This window comes from Corapipo altera, unplaced genomic scaffold, assembly GCF_003945725.1.
Source record: "Corapipo altera isolate COAL_440 unplaced genomic scaffold, ASM394572v1 49, whole genome shotgun sequence".
Classification (NCBI taxonomy): domain Eukaryota; kingdom Metazoa; phylum Chordata; class Aves; order Passeriformes; family Pipridae; genus Corapipo; species Corapipo altera.
In genome coordinates this window covers 19,599,210-19,623,849 of record NW_020884879.1, presented here as the reverse complement: position 1 = coordinate 19,623,849, position 24,640 = coordinate 19,599,210, and the positions used below count along the sequence as shown (strand labels likewise).

Below are 24,640 nucleotides of genomic sequence, written 5' to 3'. Positions count from 1 at the left end.
CAGTGCGTCAGTCCAGAATTGAGGTAGAGAGAAGAAGAAGCATGTTTGCCAGACCCAGAGAAAATAAGAGCAAGGTTTAAATTAAGGCCCTTGCAGAGGCAAGTCCACTTGCAGTCTTTTAAAGGATGAGGGGGAAGATAGCAGCAATTTCATACTGTTTGCAAGATCTGAAGTCTTAAAGATGACTTTTTCTTAAACGGAGTAGAGTGTGGTAGGCAGAGGTAGGGGCTTCTCAAAACCAAATGCATGAGGTGCTATAAAGGGATAATTTTCCATATTCATATGCGTAACTGCATACATGCATAATAGCCAAGCTATCCAAGAATATGATTCAGCAAGGTTTAGTGAGTGTGACTCTCACAGAGTGTTGCATATCCTTTAAAACCACATAAGTAGTACAGCTCAGACTCAGATCTATAACAATACCATTTTGAAAGCAAAGAGATCAAAACTTGAAGAGCAGCAACACTTGGAAGGATCTCCTTTATGGCAAGAAACCAGCTTGAAAAATGACACAGGATCGGGTGGAGGAGAGGAAAGTATTAATAAAGAAATCTTTATTATGATGAAATCCTTTCTTATGCGCAGTTTGCATTTTATATTTTGCAGTATTTATGGGCATTTAGAAGACAGACCAAATAATTTCTAACCTAGACAAAAAAAAAGCCTCACATTTGCCATAATATGCTTAAAGATAGGAACCTTACTGACCTCTTTTCCATGTTTAAAACAGAATCTAACTAAGCAAAGAGAAAAAAAGCAAAACAAACAACAACCCTTCTTGCTAAATAATCCTTTGTGACCTAGGATCATTTTGTACACTTGGGATTGAAAACTATGCACTTTAGAGAACTGTCCTGACAGATTTCCACATGCTGGAACTAGATGGGTAAACTAAAAAAGTAAATGCCTTGCATAGACTAATATTTAATTACCAACTGTGCTGCATTACACAATCTGTCCATGACACTCAGATTGAAGATGCATTTCTAGATGCAAACCCAGGTACCCTGACAAACACAATACCCTACAGCAATTGAGGAAGATACAGGCTCTGCAAACCACAGCTACTTAAAATCAGTGTTAGTTAGATATTTGAATTTGATACTTTGAAATATTACTCTTGTCCCCAATTTCAAGCAAAACTACAGCTCAAATACTTAATTCTTATCCCTCTAACGTACCAAGTCTTCATTTACAAGAAGAAAGGATCAAATGGAGGAAGACAACAGGGTGGACAACTTACAAGAGCCAGTGGTGGAAGCATATAAACAAAGTAGGATTTTCTGGACTCTCACAGAGCTCATTGATTTCAGCCAACCATAAAAATTGCCCAATCGCTTTAAGAGATGGCCTATTAAAAACCACATACAGTAGATGTTTTATATTCATGCCAAGAAAAGTTAACCAAACAAATGCACACATATTTCCTGCAGCTCAAGTTCTGAAGTCTACCTTCCAACTTTCCCTTTCACAGAAGTTGCTGAGCGCTAATATTAGAAGAGCCTAAGAAGAATCTGAACATACAGTTCTTCCCACATGCATAAAACAAATAAAATGCAACAAAGTATAAGCTATGTTTTCTGGATATGAGCATAAACAGACAGGTATGAGCAGAAACGGGAGAACTTAAAAATTCCTGAGAGAAATTCATGTTGTTAGACTACAAAAGTACTTCCTTACTTGAATAGCTTACCTGAGCTCTCAGACCAAGCAAATCACAGATTCCTTCCTTTTTTCTACCTGTTGGACTGTGGATAAGGAAAAGAAGTATCAGCTGTCCACTTACAGAATGCATATGTGGGTAGAATATTTCTTAAGACTTCCAATTCTTAAATCCTGGCAAAGGAAAAAAACCTCTCAAGACTAAGAATCACCCAGAGATGTGAGTTCCTGGATACCATTTTTCTCATAAAAAGCAAGCTGAAGGTATAATCTCAGAGAGGAAGAAGATAACTATATAAAAACATTGCTGAAAACACACATACACACACATCTTATAGTCACTACAGAAGTGCTTTGTTCAAGTAAAAGCTAAATTTTAACAATAAAGGGAGTAAAATAATTAAGTTACTGAGAACCAATGAAAAGACATATAAGCAGAGCATGAAAACAAACCCAAATGGACTCTAAGACTGAGCAGGAAGAAACAATTAAACATGAAGTTCCTCCTGACAGAGAAGAGACTTATTTTATAGGTAAATCTTGGCAAAGATTTTGGGATGCTGACAGCTAGCCGTAAGACTCTACCCCATCCAACTAGAACTGTCCACCTTTGCACCTAGAAAAATATGTGAAGGATCATAACACTAGACCAAATTAGTAGAAACCAGGTATGTTCCTATACAACAGTTTGAGTGTTCAGGGTCAGGGAACCTGGAAAATGACCTTATCCATCCATGTAAATATATGTATGTACACCTGCCAAGATGGGTATCATTAAATATTCATTCTATTTGCATAACTACTTTCATTTAGACATACTTACCCATAGAGTCTGTAAACTTTAGTAGATTTTCTATAAGCTGTAAAACAACTGCTTTACATCCCAAAACTTTGTCCATTTGTAAAGTAATTAACTTTTAAGAACCACCTGTGGTGGGTTGACCTTAGATGACTGCCAAATGCCCACAGAGCTGCTCTCTTATTGCCCCTCAACAGGACAAGGGAGAAAATAAGATGAAAGTCTGAAAGAGCCAGTGGGTTGAGATAAAAACAGGCAGATGTGTTAATAACTATCAGCACCAGCAAAAGGGAGAACTAACTTGCTGCCAATTAAAATAGGTGCTTTCAAAGATCATGATCACCGTAGTCATGACTTTCATAGACACCAGAAGCAATGTGTTCTTCCCCAAGACTATAGCCCCTGTTTTACATGAGAGATGACAAGGAATCTTTTCTATGTTATTTTAAGTAATTTCACACAACATTAGGTTTGACATTTTTAGGTTTCTATACCAAGAAAGGTAGAAGAGGTATACATACCATCTTTTCAACCTTACAGACTACTTCCAAAAAGCATTCATTATAGAAAGAAAATTACAAGTATTTTTCACATCATATTATTCAGTTGAACTAATGCCTCTCAGAGAAGCAAGAACTGCCAAGAATGCAAGCACCTTGCAAGAGTTGACATGTTTGTTTGTGGATTTGTTCCAAGCATCGATTAGCTTGTTTATAAAGTAAATACTATAAAAAAAGTTAGGTAAAAAGAAGACGCTTGCCCATATGCCAAGTTTGGGTGAATAATTACAGTATATAGACAGTTGTATTCTCAGTTTCAGGTGACCAACATAAGATACTACAAAGGAATACATGCTTCAGAAATTATTAGGAACCAATCAACTAGCAAACACAAGCCTCTTAGCACTTCCGAAAATTTGACTTATCGTAACATTGAAAGGTAGGACACCACTCATGAAATTTGAAGAATGTAAACTTCAAGACCAAAATTTGATGAAAAAACCCCATGTAGATTTCAGCTCAGTCAGAAATCCATCCATACTGTAAAAAAAAAAAAATAAGGGAAGAAATTGCTGGGAGGAGAAGTGTAGAGGATTGGCTAGCAAGACAGGGACATATGGATATAGCTAAAGCTATGGATGAGCTGCTAGAGTATAGAACACAGCTGTCTAGGCCCGTGAGAGAGGTTACAGTGCCCTTGTACGTGTTAATTGGCTGGTAAACAGGACACTGTGATTAGCAAAACAAAAAGTAACTGAAAGCCACCTGTGCCAACAAAGGAAGGGAGTGAAAGACAGAATTAACATCTAAGTGTCAACAATGTTAGGGAGTAGGGGATGAGGTCAACATTTAAGCAGAACCAATGATGAGCTTAGTTTTTGCAATATGTATGAGCTAATTATAAAGTGTATATTAAGCTGTTAGTAGTGATCAATAAACGAAGCTTGCTGATTCTCATATTGAGCGTCTCATTCTTCCCTCGTCACGACAGAGAAGACAACCAACATTGTTCCTTTTACTACCAAGCAATTAATACCCACATTTTCTAACATGACTATTTACAACTGGATTAAAAGCTTCACTAAACATGTGCTTCACAGGCAGCCTTTAGGTAAGTTAATTTTAACTTTTAGTGCAATATATTTGAAATTTGCCATCCCAACCACCAAAACTGATCTTTTTTACCCTTCCTGTTAACAAAATTTTCCATTGCTACTACATACCTTATACCTACAGGCTCCTCATGATCCAATAAAAACAGCACCAGTATTTTCAAACAAATAGCACTGATATTTGCACAGCAGATAACATTCCATATTTGTTTTCATCAGACTCCAATAAAATCAGAGCCAAACTAAAAATGGAAAGACAAGATGCATCTTCAGTCCAGAAATGCTTTTCATCAGTCTGAATGAAATAATGTTCAGATAAGACACATCTTAACTATACAATGCTCAGCCTCCAAGTCTTTCTGTTTTAAATCTTTCTTTCCAAAATGCTCCTCCTTCCCCTAAGCAACTTGATTGTTAACGCTTTGTCAGGAATATCTTTAAAGTATGACTTTCAGAATCAAGCAGTATTTTCTCCCTTTTGTATTTTGCCACTTTTCTTGCTCAACCCCCAATGGGGATTATTCAAACATTAAGACTTAAATATTAAAATCAATGACATTTAAAAACATGTCATTAACTATGAAATATTTTAGAACAAGCAGCAGTTACAAGTATTGAGGCCATGTTACTGAGAACACAGCTCCGTTGGGCAGGACATGTCTCACGGATGAAGGACCACCGCCTCTCTAAGATCCTGCTTTATGGTGAACTTGCCACTGGCTGCCGCAAGAGAGGAGTCCCGAAGAGAAGATACAAGGACTCCCTGAAACAACATCTCAGCCTTGGCCATATTGATCAACATAACTGGTCTACTCTGGCCTCCAATTGGGAGGCCTGGAGACACACCATCTATAACGCTGCTAATGCTTTTGAGAACACACGCAGGATCACCCTTGAGGAGAAAGACAACGCAGAAAGAATCATGTCTTGCAGAATATTCCACCTAAGGAGTCTTTCTGCTGTGCCTTTTGCAACCGGACTTGTCTATCTCATATTGCCCTTTTTAGCCACCAGTGCGCTTGTAACAAACGTGGGTAGAGCCCTTCCCAAATCTTCGTTCGCGAAGCCCAGCCATGAATGAATTAAAGCTTAAACATGCAAAGCACTGAAAAATTAAGAAAAAATAATCAAGAATCTGGAAGGTTAACTGAAATAGAAAACTATTTCCCCAGAGGTGACCTCTGGATGAAGATTCACGAACCCATGATAACTCATTCCTGTGTGAAGCACTGCTGAATCTACATGTCTTGACATGTGTCCTCTCCTTTCCACAGAGCTATTTTGCATGTTGTCATTACTAGAATAACACCTTTTTAACCAGACAGCAGCGATCTACATGTGACAAGATGTTTTTTGGGAATCAGTACAAATCTTTTAGCCATTTGAGTTGTATGCCAAATGAGGCAAACTTATGTGTAAAGACAAAGGGAATTTGGTTATTTGCCTGAAACTCCACATATATCACATTACATAACATGATGATTATTAGGTTTATTAAGGCTATTTTAAAGTAAATTATCCTTTTGTTTGACCTACCTCAGGATACTATTTAAGGGACTACAAAAGTTAGTGGGTTCAACAGAAAGTAAAACCAAACTTAATCAAATTCTCCCCACAAAAAATAAATACAGAAGGATTTTTTAATTTTCTTAAAATCATACAACTGGACTGCTGAGAATGTGTAAAAGTATATGGATTCTATGAGTCTGACAACTGAAAGAGGATATTATTTGAAGGTAAGAATAAATTAGGTGCTTTGCCATCGTCATGACAAAAACAATAGCACAGAAAAAGGTATTCACCATATTCACTTCATATAAGCAGAAAGAAGGGGGGTTGTTTATTTTTAAAAAACAAACAAAGCCCCCACACTCCCAGGTAAAACACAAGCACACCTCTTCCACTCACCACATACAAGACCAAACAAATGCCTCTTACCCAACAAGTTTAGTTGAAACATTTTCAGTAAACTTTCCAGTTAAATGACAACTTGAAGAAAAAAAAACAGAGAGACCACCACACGAAAAAAAAACCAGATAAGTTAAAGAAAACTAACCACCACATGTAATTTGATTAAATACAGCTTGTCATTACACTGCCAACAAAGGCAAGAGGTTTTAGTCTGATGATTAAGCGTGTAATCAAAGACTCCAATGAGTTCTAATGTTACCGCATAAAGTTTTTATGAAGCTGCACAGCATTATGTCCTTCAGATCTTTCAACAATAAACAATCAAGTACTTCAGAGCAAAACCATATGACTCAGATTTTTGCTCTGTTCAGCTTCATAGTACGTTCCTTCTTCTGCATTCTTTCTACTAATCTTGGGCACTCTAAAACAACAATAATAGCGCAGAGAAGCTGCAGAGACAGAACCATGCCTGGTGCTAGGTAAGGAGAAGGTCCTTAGAAACAAAAGCCTGATGAGGTATATCTAGAAGAATAAGCAGCTTCAAGTCAACTCACGTGCTTCACCAATTACTCTCAGTATACTGTTATAAGGCCAAATATCTTTTTCCTTAAAACACACAGAGCCAAAGCCATGCTATGTCATAAGCCTATTTCTATTTGATGTAAAGAAGTCTCAAAAATATTGTGCTGATCATGGTTAAAACCAAATAGATTAGTATAGAATCTAGGAACTGCAATCCTATGATAGTTTTGTTATAAGAAAGCAAGAATTATATATAGGTAAAAACAAAGTATAAACTATAATTGTGCCTCATGAATAGACAAAAAACCCCTGTGCTCTATATAAAGCAATTACTTCATGTTACGACACCAGCAACATTACCAACAAATGTATTTTTTTTCTGAGAATCAGAAGTGTTTTTTCTACTCAGAATGAGCATTTTTCACTAACTTTCCTTAACAGGTCTGTGCAGAAAGACTTTGGCAGTTGTTGAAAGTGAATACACTTCAGGAGAGGAGGCTACAAGATCTCCTAGAATAATGTTGCAAAAATTCACAATGAAAAAAAAAACAAAATAAGCCAAAAAAACCCAAAACAAAAAAAAACTTCCCAAAAAAGCCCTGAACTTCTACACCTTTTGCTTGATTTCTGTTGTTTCTTGTGTCATCCCCCTAGCACAATATGAATGATACACCATTATTAATGTAAATTACTTTACTTCCCAGAGTTGCTTTATGTTTCACATATTTCAGCATGTGATGAAGCTATTCTTGAACATCTTCTATGTGGGTGGGTTTTATACAAGGATAAATTTAGTTTGCAATGCCTGTTGTCACATATCGGTGTCTTTCTCCACCAGAGTAAGGTACATTAAACAACAGCAAACTCATTAATACCTAAATATGGAATTGCTTATTTGGTTTGCATCTCATTGTCTTAGTGAGATTTTTACTTCATGTGGCAGCATATGGAAAACAGAAGTAAACTCTTCACAAAAAAGACTGTGGTCAAGTCTTACAGGTTCAGGAGAAAAGCAGCTTGCCATTGCTCTATTCCACATGCAGAAGTTTGAGACTCATATCACCTTGGCACTTGAGCACTGCTCTGCTGCATTTGGACGCTCTCTGGGGCAGGTGTAACTGAAGCTGTCTCTTGCATGATCTTAGGTCAGCTTATTCCTGTGAAATAAGCACTGTGTGACAGAAAAGACTGTCTTACACACAATACCGAGAGCTAAGAGGACTTCCAGAACTGCTCATATGTTTTACTCCAGAGTCAATTAAAACCAACACACTTAATCTAAGGAGCATGATCCAGAAGTGGAGGTTTCCCGGTCTTCGGCACACAGATCACAAAAGTCAGGCATCCTCTTGTCTACAAAAAGGTACAGGACCAGAAGGAAAACAAGGACAAGAGTTGTGCTTTTACATGATAAACCAGTTTTAACATACCTTTTATACTGGTGGTTCTGTCCTCCGCTTGGACATGGGATGGAGTTCCTTGAGACTGAGGACAGTCTGGATTCCAGGCCTCGTCCTTCCTTGACATGAGGCTATTATGTGGAAAATGAGCAGTGAGATTCACTTCTTTCCTATCTCCATGTAGAAGGTTTTTGAGTTAGAGTCAGGACTGAAAGATCTGTATGGGCACATCTAGTAGATCACCAGGTCTCTCTGAATCCCAGAAAAACTTTGTCTGGAAGGGATATCTGGAGGCTACCAAGTCCAACAACCACTTGCTAAATGCTAGGCTAACCTCAAACTACTGTCTGGTTGCTCAGGAACTTCAGATGAATTTTTAGTATCTCCAGGGCTAGAGGTTCCTCAGGCATTTTGTTGACCTGTACCAATGCTAAACCATTTTTTAAGTGAAATATTTTCCTTTCATGTAGTGGGAATTTGCAACTTGTGACCACTGCCACTTATACTTTTGTTGCAGACCTCCAAGACAAGTCTACATCATCTCCATAATCCCTCCTCAGGTAGTGCTGTTAAATCAAATCTCCTTGTAGTGTCTTCTCCATACTGAACAAACCCAGTTCCCATGGTCCCTGCTTGTACACATCACATGCTCCAACCTCCAGTGCTTTTTGTGGCTTCCATTAAACTTGAGTTGGCATGTCAATATATCCCTTTTGTAGCAGTGGTCCAAATGACTGTGATGGCACACTGCTGCCTCATTCCTAGCAAGTTTAGGATCAGAAAGTTCTAGTTATCAGATCTTAAAACAGCCTTAGGTGAGACAGACAATTAGCAAATACAAAGAGTCTGGCTAGCAGTTCTGGATGCTTATCATTTTCAAGTAAAATAGGAAAGATTAGAGTTTTGAATTCAGTCTCCTAAAAGGTACATGTATTTCCCAGATATTTTCTTGACTCAAGAACCCAGTCTCACTGGAAGTACTATAAAATTGAAGGTTACTGGTTGTCAGAAACATTGTTTAATCCACAATTAGCAAGTTTAAAAAGTTGTTTCTATCAGCATGTCACAGGTGAAATACAGTCCTCAAGTGACGCACACAACTCAGTCTTGGCAAGACAATTTCCTGATATTAGGATGGCCTACTCTAAACTTGCTTGTTCCTGATATACAGTACAAGTAAATAAATATTGTCCTTTTAGTCACACGTCTGCATAGTTTGTAAAATCAGATTTTAGCTTTCTACTTACTGGAGGCCAGACTTGGACTAAAGTGGATACTCCTCTGTATCCTGGTACAATGTAAAACACTAACATTAGAGGCCAAAGCCATTAATATACAAGGGATTAAACTATAACAGCAGTCCACAAAGAGTGAGACTTCTAACTCTTCACAAGCAATCTGTCTTTTCAGCTTCTGGTCTCAGGCAAAGACTACCTGCCTACCTGCTTAGAGGTGTGAGACTTCAGCAGACTGCCTGCGTGAACCAGCATTGAAAGACCAGCACTGTGAGAACAAGACAGCATGTTTTAAATTACAGTCTGTGTAATTAGGCACAGTAAAGGCCACCTACTCTTCTGGAGAAAGACCTGTTAATTACTTTGCTGTCTGCCTTCTGCTGCCATTTCTTGTCCTGAAGGACCAGCTGCCCTTTTCCTCTTACTCTTCCTTCTACTCAGAGTCTATTTCCCCCTTGAAAAAGGGGACCAATATCTTTCTGCCCCTCCCCTCCCCATATACCAATATTCAATTAGGAACATACCTCTTGATATTTTTAAGCCCCAAACAGTGCTATAGATTCAGTAACCATAAAGATTTGATTAATTAAGGTTGCAGAAAGTAGAAGTATAATCTGATACAAAATTAATGTAAAGTGTTCTCAGGATACCAGCTTTAATTAACTTTACTGGAGAATTTTCACTGGCTGAATTCTCATCAGATTCTAACTATACAGTCAAAAATATTTAATTTCTCAAGAGAAGATGAGGATTTGCATACTTAACTCCTAAACTCGCAAGAACACACATTCTCTGACCTTGAGCTTGATGATAGCTGAAAGGCTGCTAAGTATTTTGCTTCTAACACATATACATATTCTATCTAATAAAGTCTTACATATATATCTTACCTGCAAGTTGGGTAGCATACTACATGAAGCAGAACAATCTCCACTATAAACCGGCCCACAAGAAAGCCTTCAGAACACAGAGGTCAAGCAGGTATTGAAATAAGATTTTATTTTTAAAAAAAATGTTGATGTTGTAAAATAAAAAAGTAGTAAGAAATTTTATCTGTTAGCAGCATCTGGAAAAAATACTTAATAATGCATTTTTGTAGAGAAGTTTCCTCATATACTGCAATTATGAACTTTTAAAGCCTTTGTTTTTAAACTATGAATTTGTAAAAGAAGCTAGGAAAGAAAGAAGTAGATGTATAGTTAGAAACAATCACTCAGACATATGATCTGAGCCCAGAGTTGACCTTCATATTTGTCCTTTGAGAGAAAACAAAAAGAAAGGGGAGGGGTACAGGCACAGAGTGATCTGGAACTGCTAGAGAGTGAAGACAAAGGATTCTGCAAAGGCAACTCTCATACGGCTAGAAAACTGAAAAACAAGTAATTTATAAACTAGGAAGGTTTGGGTGCAGGCTTCTTTTTTTTTAATTGCTTTTTGGTGTGTTTTTTTTAAAGCTGCTTCTCTGAGATTCCTCAAAAGACCTTACTTATCTTACTCATTATAATTAGTGAGCCTTTTTTTTTTTGTATTTCTTCATCTTGTGTTTCTCATGTAATTTTCAATAATTAATCTGAAAGACCCAGTTAGCATCCTCTGACTGCAACTGATACAAGAGGTTCTCTTCACACTACTAGATAACATGGACATAGCACAGCTGGCAGTCCTCTGTTTTCACAGCAGTCAAGTCTTCATTGTATCTACTACAAGAGGAGTAGGAAAGATAATGGGACATTAAGCTGCCTCTTGATTTTTAGGCAACATGCTGACGTCTGGGAGAATCTTACTCTGTTGTAGATGGAACAAGGAGCTCTAATGGAGAACAGCCTGTACCAAAGTTTAAAATGCAAAAAGACAAATAAAACAAAGTTTGTATTGTTCCGTACAAACAAAGTAGAAAGAACCAAACACACAAAGTAATGATGAGGAACTAATGGGGTGTAAAACATTTAAAGGAGGCAAACAAAGTGATGAGTCATATGGAAAGAAACAGAAATGCCCAGTTTCAGTGTTTCAACAGTTTGATAGCTTTCCAGCAATAAAGTGATCATTTTTGTGGATTTAATACATAAATTTGCAATGAACAGGACGTATTACATGTAAACAGTCAAAAAAGCACTAGTCATGCAGGTCTTTTAGATAGTCTGCAAAAACTCAATCTGCTTTGTGCTGCCTTTGAATTCATCTAACAAACATGCTTAGTGAGCCTTATGAAGGTATTTTAAGGTACTGTTGACAAATTTGCTGTATTTAAACATTCCGACTACCAGCACTTTTGAACAAGTAAACTTAGTTTGCATGTCCTTGGTTTCAGAGTTTTATTTTAAGAGAAGGTAAGTTATCAATAGGAAAATAATTTTTTCCATTGCTAAAAAATGGAAGCTGTATGAAATTACGTAGCTCTCCAGATACCCAGGGCTCTTTAGATCACTTTTTAATTCTGTTTTTACTTTCTGCTGCAGGAAAAACTTCCCTCTTGCTTTTATTTTTTGGTATAGAGGGAGGCTGGGGAGGAGACTGAAAGGTAAGGGAACACACTTCGCAATATTGTAAACCAGTGCAGAGATAGAGCAAGACAGGGAAAAGCAGATGTTCTCCTTCAAACAGATACTTGTTGGTATTTTCTGAAGAGATAAGACTCTTAACTATTCCATCTTTTAGGAATCTTTTCACAGCGAGCACTGAAGCAGCTTTTTACAGTCTGGGCCAGTACTGATCTAAACGCCACCACAAACTTTTTGGGAAGTCATTCATCACACATATATGACAAAAAAGCTGCAGAGTGTAAGACATAGGTATGTTGAACGATGCTGAAACTGTGTACGTGGAATATGCGTTTGCCTGGCATACGTGAAATAGCATTACAGTTTCCACCGCGAGTAAGATACACTATATTAAGCCTATTACTTTCAGTCAAACTTGTAACCTTCAAAATATGTCAAGGTCTCCTTGACAGGATCTTTTTTTCATTATCAGTGACTTGCATTAATTATAATCCTGTGCTTTAAAGCTACACATGCAAAGTTATATAGGTTTTTTTACTGTTTTGCCTGGGATTCATCAGATCAATAAACCTTGGTAACTAACTCATTATGTTTTTATTTTTTTTATAAAAGATATTATATAAACTTTCTTCTGACTACTGCAATTTCCTTGGTATTCCAAAATACTTGACTGAAGAGTACAGAAGCATTGAAGAAGGAATGGTGAACAGTTTAAACTAAATTTTAGTGACACTGTTGGTTTTTATATGCAAGTTGTACCCAACAAAGTGGGACAAATAAATTCCGCTCTTTTTGGTAGCTTATATACACACAATAAGAGAAAAAGACTAGAAAATTGGTCACAGATGCCATTTGAAGATGAGAAGGATTCCACAAAAGTTCCACAGAAAAAAATGGACATCATCAAAGGCTTGTAGAAAAATCTCCCTTGAAGATAAAAACCCTTTCTTGTCTATGTCTTCTCCTAGGAAGCTTGAGGAAGAAGTCAAAAGTATATCAGCTATGAGATGAAGTACCTTTTCAAGAAGGCACTTCAAGTAGTAAAGACTATAGATGACAATTTGGTTAACCACTTTCTTTCTGAAATGGCTTATTTGAAGTAACAGAATTTTAGCTCCCTCAAAGCACCTGGCAGAAAGCTTACATGTTGAGACAAGCCTCACGTGTAAATATGTATTTTTTCTTCAGCTTCAGATAAATGAGAAAGCACCAAATACATTCTCTTCCAAGCAATTGTGGAAATAAAAATTACTTGTCAAAACAGGTGTTTTCAGCACAAAACTAGAGCTAAACCATATACTGTCTGATAGATCCTGCTGGGGCTGCTCCAGTAAATAAAAGGGGTTGAGGTATTGCTCAGTGCAGACAACACAGTAGCTTTTGTCACTTTTAAAATGAGAAGAAATTAAAAAAAAAATTCTTACCTGTAGATAAAGCAGCAAAACATGCCAGTCAGTGAGACCAAAAAAGAGATTCTGGTTATGTTAAAGTTGCATATTTCACAAGTACTTGCAGACTTGTCATGATTAAATGTCAGGATGAGACCTAGGCATTCCCATTCTCCGCATCATCATTCCAGTTTCCATGGAAAGAACAGGCACATTGTGCACAGTCCAAGTAAGTGTGCTGTGGATTATCCAAGTGCAGATGGTGAGGCACTCAGCTTGGCATTTTAGAGCTTATTCCAATCTTGGTTTATTCCTCTTGGGTTCAGAGACAAAAGGATTTCCAGAGGACAACAAAGGATCCTTCAGGAGTAACTGGTTATTGTCAGATACAGTTGTGTGCAGATTTCCCACGTGAAACCAAGTAAATGATTACAAAAGCCAGAATGTGTTTTCATCAAGTTTTACATGAAGCTCTGGAAGCAACAGTAAATATGGAAAGAGAAATACAAAGAGAAAGTAACCTGTGTTCTGCTTTGGTTAGCTTTCGAGCAATCAAGTACTTGAAGGAATAAAGCTTGAATTAACTTATGAATAGTTAGGCCTTTCAGTTAACAGACAAGCCAGCATTCAGCAAGGCCTTGCATGCAATCTTCTTTATTTATAGAAGATGGATACATGGATACTGACTTCAATTATTTCTCACTCTCAGATGTCATCCATGCAACCTTAAATAATCAAAAATTCTGGTCAAATATGGCTAAAACCATGCTCAAGGGTAGAAGAAAACAGATTCTTTTCACATACAGCTGATTATGGGCAGGTAAGTAACAGCCACTTCAACCATTTTTCTTTATTCCTAATAGGCCTCTATTCTACTTGATCACTTGTAAACTCAAGACCTCTGATTCAACGCTTTCTGTAGCTGAAAGGATTTGAAAAATCTTCTTTTCTGAGTCCCATTTTACATGTTAACTTCCCACAATTAATGACTCTAGCTGCTTTTAGCTTTCAAAGCCTGCTCCTGCATGGAATAAACCCTTTGCTTCACTATTTAATCCTACTGAATCTTTTCAAGTTTCCCTGAATACTTTCTCATTTAGTGATACATCAAGTTAGATATAAAGAGCCTTCGAGCCCAGTGTAAGATTTTGGCTTTCAGTGAGCTGGTTTATTGGAGAGAAGAACGCGAACCTATGAGAAAGACAAAACAAAAACCTCAACACAGAAGCCTTTGTTTCTTAGTTTTTAAGAAGTCTTTATACCCAAACTATAAGATAAAATCCCCTAGCTAATACCAAAATACACACATATGCAGAAAAGGAAAAGTTCAGCCTGGAGATAACAGCTACCTTTACTTCAAGTTACTCAAATTTTACTATTACTGATCTTTGGAAAAGGAATTACTCTCTCACTCATGTTGGTCTCACACTCGTGAGTTCCACAGAGATGGCACTTTATATGGAGAAGGAGGGAAAAACTCAGCCACTGGACAAACAACTGACATATCAACATTAGTATGAGTATACAATTAAGTTTTTAGTTCTTATATCTGACTTACGCAGAAAGACACACACTAGATCCACCCTCCCATTCTTCTGGTGACATTTAACTCCTATTTAACTTCTTTCCAACCTGTCCACATCTATGTCCTTTCTTACACAAGAATCTCTTAAGAGAGAGGACCCTTGGTGACAAAATAAAAGTCTAGTATTTTGGCCACTGTTATCAGAATGATAATTATTTTATAAATTAGCACTATATAGGGAGAATCAACCAAATTAGAGTGCTAAACTATGACTTATCTTGGATTTCACATCACACACAGAAAAACATATGTAGAAAGTAAAACTACTGAAAGTATCTACAACTGTTACTATGAAAACCACATTACTCCAAAATATTTCTGCTTTCCTTGACAAGGCTTTCAAATGCACTCAGAGAATAGAGATAAATTAGAACACTTCACTGAAATTACGGCTCTATGAGCAGAACAGGACTACTTCAGAAAGAGGGATGGGAAGTTGAAATTTCTTCAAGAGAAGAAATGGCAGATATGATTAAGTAAGTGTTCAAGAAGAGTGTCACAGAAAGAATATCAGCTGAAAGACACATATCACAGGAAAGCTTCCACTGTTTTCAACAGCTTGAACAGGGAAAAGACAGTCAAATAAGCTAAAAATCTGGCCTGCCTCAACAGCAACCACATCAAAGAAGAGTCAGGTAAACTAAGAGGTTTCTAATATGAAAATTTATTTTCTAAACAACATTAAAATCACCTACTGGGAAACGGCATCTAACCCACACCAATTCCCAGACCAAGTTTTGACTTGTTCAGAAGAACAAGTTGACACACATCAACAATGCACAAAAATACTTGGCAACAGCTTAACAGTCGTATATCAAACTGTTCTAGTCCTCAGCAGTATTCACAGACATTGTTTAATTCAAAGCAAAGGTTTCAACTCTGATCTTGCTGATAGCCATTTCATAAAAGAAAAAAAACAACCCAAACCCAAACTCAGAAACTTGTTACCAAAATTCATACAAGAATAGAATTATGAAAGATGATACTGAAGAGCAGCCCTGAGAGGAAAGTGTAATGAATCCCTATTAAACACAAAGACAACTGCTCCTCTCAAAAGGAGCTGGATAGGACATGCTTGGACACCAAAATGAAGTGCTCATGTGCTGCCTTAGGTTCAAAGAATACACAGTGTTCAGCAATTGACTCAGATTATGTAGTCTGGAAAGCAGAGGAAACTTGCAATGTTTTTGTCACCTTTTTTTCCCCTCCCACTGCAGTAGGAAATTAAAGCAACATACCACCACAGGAAGATAGGCAGTCATTTGGATGCTGACCCAAGAACAGTGCTGAAGTTTTCTTCTTTCTAGAATTCTGCCTTGTAGTTTGCTTAAGAAATCATATGCATTTGTTTAAGGTATGCAACCTGTTAGTCTCCAAATAAACGTTCAAGACAGTAGTTAAGAAATACTGTACTACCAGGAGAGACACAACTATAAACTCAAAAATTTCACACTACAAAATTCAGTAAAAGAAAAAAAAAATGCTTGCAAAACTTGCAAGAGGGTAACCAGTCCCTAGCTTAGCCAGACCAAGAATGCTAGACGAGGATAGAAGAAGAGAAATGCTAGCAAAGAGTGGACTTGGAGAACCTAAAACACTTACACAAAATATATTTGCATAGTGTGTTGTCCCACTGGAAACACTGCTTAAGAAACAGAGCAGCAGTTTGTAACGGATGAATGGACTTCAAAAATTGCTTCTATGAGGCACAAAAGTGAAAGGAAAGAGAATTTTCTGCTTGGAAGGAAACAGCACAGTTCAGCGTGCTGCAGCAGTCATCAGAAATCAGTACCTTTTTCTGGAGATTTGCATAAATAACTCTGATCTGCAGTCTTATCAGCTACACAACTGTGGGAAGACAATGTTTAAATAACAGCTTTCATCCCTTATTTCCAAATGTTGCCAATGAAAATGGAAGTGCTGAAAAACGTTTTGAGATCTTCCATGATGAAAGGTGCTATATAAATAATACATTTCTTCAGTATCTGAAAAAAAGATAGCAAAAATGTTTCTCCTTGCTCTTTGGTCTCCACAGTAATTGCATAACTGTGCAGAGTATACAACTGAAAAGTATCTTCCAGTGTGACAATTAGCTAATGCATCATTCCATGCAAAACACCTTCATGCAATTTCTTCCTTAAATGCTAATGAAATCATTCCCCATTATTACCTTATATTAAAAGCCTACTGTCACATGAACATGTAATGAATATGAAAGTATCAGTGAGGAAGTGATGTTACATGCTTAAATTTCTTATCCAGCATCTGTGTTCCTCCGGGCACAGGGCTATCATGTTCATCTTCTATAAATACCCATTCAAACCTGATCTGTTCCGGAGACGCTTTGTGCACGTGTTGGGGATGCATGAAGGTTTTGCACCTGTTTTTCACCATGTATCATTGATTTTGATATTGTAAAATTGAAGAGAATATTGCCATTGCCCCAGCGAGGCCCTAGTAGTACCACATTAAGTACAGACACAAAAATTAGACTTTAAAAGGACATGCAGCAGTGCTGGTATTATTTTTGCATAATGTCACTTAGAGTGAATGACACTGGCATTGTACAATTCTAACTACCATATAATATTATAGCTGCCATCCAACAAATCAACACCTGAACTCTCTGCAGGTAAATAAACACATGGTGACAAAGCCTCTAGCTATTCAGGATAACTTGGGGAACTCCCTATTCAAGACAAATATTTTGCTTGGAAAAGGTTTTGGTGTTTATAAACATTAGTACCCTGTATGTAAACAAATATACAATAAAATGGGCTTATTTCACTGACAAAAAGCTGTAGTTCCCTTAGGCTTTAGAGGCATGCTGTAATCCATTTTGATAAGCTATGTCTCTCTCAAGTCATACAGCTTCTATATTTATGCAGACTCCATTCACATCTCCTATCACGCTTTGACTCCATGAGACCTTACAAATAACAGTTACTTAAAATGCAGCAGTCTATTTTTAGTTTTGTGGGGTTTTTTTTAAATAAAGTGTTTCACATCATGCCTGCCTTTTAGAGTCTGAATTATTTTCACATGCTCCAATTCTTATATGCATTATCAAATCCTATTCTCTTTTATTTTCTGCTTGCTATATCTGAGCTCACAAACATTAGCTCAAGTCAGTAAAGCTGCCATCATCCAACGATTTTAAAACAAGAGTAACACAAAACAAAGGTAGGGTTTATGACAGATTATCTGTTGCTCTCTAAGGCCACACACTGTATTTTGTTCTTTCTTACATTTAAAATATTCATTTTTGATATTCAGCTATCAACTTTTATGTCTCTTGCTAATGACATCAGTTCCTTGTAGTCATACAAACATATTACTTTATTGATCCTACAATGAAAATTAACCTAACAGGGGCACAAGAGATCAGTCCAATTGAAAAAGTAACTAGTAACTGGAAAAACATGCATAGTGAAAAAAATGGAAAAGAAATGGGATATAAATAGAAATTATTATGCTACTAAACAGAGTTCTTAAATTCTGACCACTGCACAGCAGAAATAAATTTTCTGGAAGCATACAAAAAAGTGACAAAGAATGAATCAGATATGAAACAGCCTGTATCTGCAGAAAGAGTGGACAGAGGAAGATGTTCTTCAGGAAGAAGAACGTGACAGAAATATGTGAACACTTGAGTCCTGAGAAACTGAAAAGGAAACAATTGTTTAACATTACTCGCATCATGACAATTAAAAAGGCCTCCTACTAAACCATTAGGTAACAAATTTTAAGTGAAAACAGAGAGACTTACTTCCTTACACTCCACATGCACTGAATCATGTAACTGCCAAAGGATACTGTGGAGCCTGTGAACAGAAATCAGATCAACCAAACACATGCAATGAGGAAACGATGCCTCCTGCAATTAAACATAATAATGCAAACACTGCTTTATGCTCATGGAACTCCTAATCAATGCTGAGCACCAAACACTGGGAGACTGTATCAAAAGATGATTACTCCATCTAATTTATTCATTACTTCTCTAAGCATCCTTTACTGGAATTTTGCCAGCCATCTCATTTTAATAGCAGATTTATATTCTCACAGGCTACATCTATAATATGCCACAGAGTTTTTCTATTGAATAAGAAGAGATTTTTACCCACCCAATACAGTTTGAACAGGCATCTGACAGTCACCGTTCTAGTGTGAACAGCTATAATTTAATTTATTTGCAATACTAGACACAAACAATCAGTGCCATCTGTCATGTACCACAGGAAAAAAAGTAAAGTCTTCATATATATTTCATATTAAAAAAAAAAAAAATCACAAAAAGCCCAAAGCCACTCATTCTACTAATTACTAGGAGCTTTTGCTAAATTAAATGAGACACGTCTTTTGTTCCTTTTTTTCATTGTATATTTTTTCAGTGTATAATAGTGTTTTCTTGGAATTCACTAGCAACATGCAGATATCAAGAAATTTCTGTGCCTCAAGCAAGCACCACGGGAAGGTTGAAAGCAGCAGACACTGTTTATACTGATTGTGCTTTCAAACAAAGTGAACTGTCACTTAACTTTAGTCAAGAATTTTTCTTGGTCTACCTGTGGATAGATTATTTCAAAGGAGAAATACATTTTTAACTTCCACTTTGACTGGGTTAGACAAAAAAAATAAAAAACAAAGAAAAATGTAGAGAGTTGCAGATCAGAAATATTAGACAGAACTCTCAAAATTTTTTGAAATCAAAGGTGAGAATCCAAGTGACTGATGAGATTGAACAAAGAAAACCAGGAGTTGGTGGAACATCTATTTACTTAAACTTAGTCAGTTTAAAACTGACTTTCCCACTAAAAGAAGAAAAAGATATATATATCTATATATAGATATCTATACATCTCTATATATATCTATCTCATATATTAGGAGACACTCTTGGCCAAGGCTCAAGTTCTGTAGTTATTACTTTCCCTTGCTTTGAAGTGCAAAAACTCTGCTATTGAGCCTTGGCCTGATCATCAGCTGAACTCGAGACTTATGAATGTAGAGAATCTGTGTGCTCACGATTTTTGAAGTTCTTCAGGTTGATTAGCTATCCAAATGGCAGCATTTTCACAGAACAACTTGTAAAGGATTCAATGACAGCTCTCTTAATAAGCATCACAGCTTTGACTCTTCCATGAGGTTTACCTCTCTCCTACCTACTAACAATCAGCAGGGAAGTCAAGATGCTGAACAGGAACCAATTTAAGGCTGCTGCTGAAGTAATAATATCCTTTACCAACATGATCCACAGTATTTTAAGTGAGGTTTAACATGTACTATAAACAGTATCATGGAAGGGCCATTAATAAGCATCTGTGCTATTCTAAAACAACAGGTGGTGAGATCGTTTCACCAAAGTTATGTGCTCACCATATGTGTAAGTAAAAATTCTGTAGGAGGTAGAAGGCAAATGAGTGAGTAGTTAGCAAATATATATATATTATATAATATATAAAATTATATGGATATATTAAGATCTATATGATCTCATTAAAACTGCAGCACATTTTACGGGCTAGCTAACAGCTGCCAAGATAACTTCGATATACCTTTGGATCTTCTGGAATAGTGCTATAACAAAGATGTGACACAAAAGGCAATAAAAGTAAGAGAAACTAAGATTGGATGTTGGTATTAGACCTATTTGCCTATCACATTAGTGCAGAAAAGGATGCATAACTGTGCAGAGACCAGGCACTTGCTATAAAAGCAGGTCAAATTCCCTATGAATCCTGTAAAGGCAAAGAACAGCAATATAGAACATTTTTAAATTCACTTTAATAAAGGTTAGAAAACAACCTAAATTGTGCTAGAGAAAACTACATGCTAGCTAACACAGAAATTTTTCCACTGCAGCTCTCCTTCAGAGTTCATGTTTTATACTTGGTTCAGCCAGGGAAGAAGGGCAGAGATACCTTGGAATCATTTTACAATCACAGAAACATGGCCAGTTCAGAAATGCAGCATATCTTCAGTATGTCAGGGAAGACAAAACTCTTACTGGTGCTACCACAAGAATTAAATCGAAAAAAACCCCAAATTTTTTGGTCTGGCTGGGACATTTGCACCAACTGTCCTATGAGAGTCCATTTTGTGTTATTTTTTCCTCTGATAAGATTATATTTAAAGACTGGGACATGTACTGGAAACATACAGTTCTAGTACAATCAGATTGTTTTGTTTTATAATATTGTCTTAATAGAGCAATTTTATAAGACTATACAATATGAAGACTTCCTCGAAGCTAAGCTCTCAATGCATCATGAAAGCAATACAAATAAATGGATTTGTGCTTGTGTTCCTGTTACATGCAATCTCCTTCAAGGGAAAGGCTTAAATCAGCCTGCTCTTGCAAGAAGCATATGCAAACTCTACACTTCTATTTCCATATTTCATAGTAAAACAGGGGCTCGTTACCTGGGTTGTGAAGTGCTGACTTACTTGACTACATCAAATTCAAGATAAAAAGATAATCAATGCCCATCTTGTTCCCACCACTAATATATTATAAATTAATAAAACTCTTATCTTAGAGTTTATCAAGCTCTCCTTAATGATTGCTACCTTTGCAGTTGACTCGGCACTCACATAAAGACCTTCTATTGACAATAATTACTTCAACATGAAATCCATTTGCATAGTAGAAGACAAAGTTCCAGTTTATGCCTAGCATTTATTTTTCAGGTGGAAATTTCTTCTCTCCTAGAAATGCTAGCTGTGCACAAGAAGTAAATTTGGAAGGTGTCAATGCACTGGTTTTTCAAAAGAATAAACGGTATCACTGCTGTTGAAATGGTGTTGATTGATTGTACATGCTAAAGTACACAGTTCTAAGTTCATATCTGAATATTTGTCCCCTTACACCCTGCTCAAGCTTTTCTTCAAGGAATTCTTAAACTTGAAAAAATAATCCAACTAAAAGCCTAGTAACAACATAACTGAAAAATTATATGCTTGCTCTGAAATATGGTTATTTCAGTTAATTCAAACAGCACTTAGAAACACAAGCTTTAAATATTCTCATAATAATAGAAAATATATTTAACTGAATTGTTCCATTTCAGCCCGTGGAAAGGACAAGTGAAATCAAACCTCTTCAAGTGCATTCAAGGTCACTGGGTTTTCCAGTTTGTTCTCCTAAGGAAACAAGCTTTATGCAAACATATCCTTATGGCCCCCACTCATAAAACTGGGCAAATGAACCTCCTGTTTCAAAGGCTGACTTGCGGCCTAGAAATCTCAAAGATAATTAAGCTCTTCCAAATTTGAAGAACTAACCCAGATGAAATGTTCCAAAACAGCAGAACCTCTGAGGAAAAGGCAACTAAATCTCAGCTGCTATCCAGTCTGTCTAGCACCGACCAGCTGGCCAACTAGGCTGTTCTTCCAGTCAACAGGGCTGCTGCCCCAGATCAACCACAATAAAGATGCTTTTCTCCGCTTCGCAGAGGTATGAAAGTTACAGTAACAGAAGGAGGAGGAAGAGTTCTAGGAGATAAATCTATAGGAAATGGATTTACACTAGTTACACCATTTAACTAAATTCACATTGATAATTAAGTACACATTTTTCCTATGGACAGGTGCACATTACACCATTTGCCTTTGGAGAACACAAGATAAAAACAAAAGTAACTCAAATTTGCAGTATTTTGAAATATTGTTTAGGTTTGCCAAGAAGCACAAAGAGCTAAATTTACTGGGATAATATTGTGTCAACATTAGTGAGTACTCATACTACCCTGTATTTGCAACAATTGATCTGGTGGCCATTCAGTGAAGAAATTGGCTTATATCAAATGGGTGGACTAATATGTGAAGCATCTGAACCCAGCTAAATGGTTTCTTTTTTCAACAACACACAATTAGAGAAGAAATCAGCCAATGACTACAACATTTCAACCACTGAGACAGTTAGCCATGCTCTATTTTAGAAAGGAAAAAACAGTAGAAATGTCCTAACCAACACTTTCAAGTGTTTTACAGGAACAAAATAAATGCTGGTAGATGAAAGATACAGGTTTGACAAAAAATGAGATTCTTTTTCTACCCGGAAATACATACATTGGATATGCCATGATGCACTTAGAGCAACAAGCCTATATGGGGTCATAGTTAATGACTGTTCTTCAGGGCCAAGACTTGCTTGTTGGACTGATTTCGGACACTGCAATTCATCACTCACTCTTTGTTTCAGCCTTGTGAAGCCTCAATTGTCTTTTATACACATTTTCTGTCTCTGTAGCCATCATTCGTCTTCTGCACACCCAGCAACAGTATTGAGGCAAATACATGTATTTAAACATCTTCCCAGAAATAATGACAACAAACCAAGCAACTCCATTACCTCCCTTAGTACTACTTCTGCCATTAGCACCATGATCAGAGCCTTCAACCAAGAGTCCCACAACTGTCTGAGCTTCTCTGTGAACACGTAGGGTTCCTTTAAGATGAACATACAGGTAAATTGATATCGAATAAAATAACCTTCAGCTTCCAGTACCCTGCTTCCTTTTTCATTAAGAACAGATTAATACTTTACTTCCCAGAGACATTCACTGTTTTCATTTCCAAACCACATAGATCTATTAACCATTATAACCGCAGATAGTGCTTATTATAATGATCTCCCTCTGCACACCAGCCCTAGCCTCCTGTACTGCCATATCTGCTTTAGGGCAAGCTTTTCTTCTTAGAGAACAAATTAAAAAAAAAAAAAATAGGCCGGGCAGATTTTTTTCTCTTCTACTCAATTCAAAACCACTTTTCAATTGATGTTGAGACCTGTGTACGTACCACAAACAATGAGCAACGTCAATGGCCAACCTACAATTTGAACGCCCTCTTATTTTTTCCACTTCTACAGATGATATGGTGAAAGAGCAACTCACTAATTCTTCCATATAACAAACATTCACCTGAATTTTGCTACTATTTTGTTTATCACGAATCTTGTGTTGGATGATAAAAACGGAAAAAGAAAAAACCACACAACTCTCCGAAAAAGTCAACAGAATCCATTTTGGTGTAAGGGCTGGTTCTCCAACTTCTACACTCTTTAGTTTCCTGTGAAGCAGCTTCCAAATCCAGGTCTGTACATGAGACGACATCCTTTTTTGCTTCTGTTCTCCTGAAATCCTTCTGCCCTAAGATGTCTTCCCCGTCACCCGTCACTCGAGGAATGCACATCGAGTCGAGGAGAGGCCGGGGGAGCCCGGGGCGCAGTCCCGCACCTGCCGCAGTGCTCACAGCGCTCCCGCCCTCGCCCCCGTCCTGTGCTGCGCCACTGACAAAATGCCCCTCGGCCGCGCCATCCCTCCTGACACGGGCACCGGGAGCAGCCCGGGCCGCTCAGCGGGGGCTGGCACGGGGCCACCGCACATCCTGGCAACGAAAGATAAAACGCAACACTGTGGCGCTTCGGAGAGAGCAGCCTCGCCGGTTTTGGAGGGAACCGCGGGAGAAGGCAGGAGAGGGAAAGAGAAGGAAGCTCGGCGGGCCAGCACAGCCCCAGCCCGTGCCGGCGCTGGACAGCCGGAGCTCCGGGCCGGAGCGTTCCCCCTGGCCAGGCAGCGCCGCAGCCCCCGCGCCCGCAGCTCCCGCTCACCTTTCAGCGACCGGCTCAGCGCATCTTCCTCCCTCCCTCCCGCAGCGGCTGCTGGTGGCGGCCCAGAGCCCCTGGGCTCTGCGGGTGCCCGGTGCTGTTCCTTCCTCAGCTGGCGGCAGCTCCCGCTGTCACTTCACCCCCACATCCCGACGCCGCCGGCAGCTGCTGCTGCTGCTCCTAAATTCACGGCGCTCCGGCGGCATGAAGTCATCCTCCCCGCCCCCTCCCCGGGCCGCCGCACTCCGCTCCCGCCGCGGGGGGGGGTAGGCGGCCCCGCTGCCCGGCCGCCCGAGCGCCGCGGGGCTCTGGCGCTGCACCCGCACGGGAGGGGCCGGCGCTCCCGCCGGAATGCACGTGCCCGGCTGCCCGGTAGGCTGCGGGGGCGGCACCGTCCCCCGGCGCTTGG

General features: G+C 38.1%; 1 protein-coding gene across 1 annotated transcript in view; it reads right to left on the bottom strand.

Annotated features, from left to right (window-relative positions):
* The window catches only part of PKIA (cAMP-dependent protein kinase inhibitor alpha), a 44,266-nt gene extending 19,830 nt beyond the window's left edge, over nucleotides 1–24,436 (bottom strand). The window contains exon 1 of the mRNA XM_027638573.1: nucleotides 24,235–24,436. The gene's annotated coding sequence lies outside the window, so the exon portion shown is untranslated. The remainder of the gene's footprint in view (nucleotides 1–24,234) is intronic.
* Nucleotides 24,437–24,640: the final 204 nt, after the last annotated feature.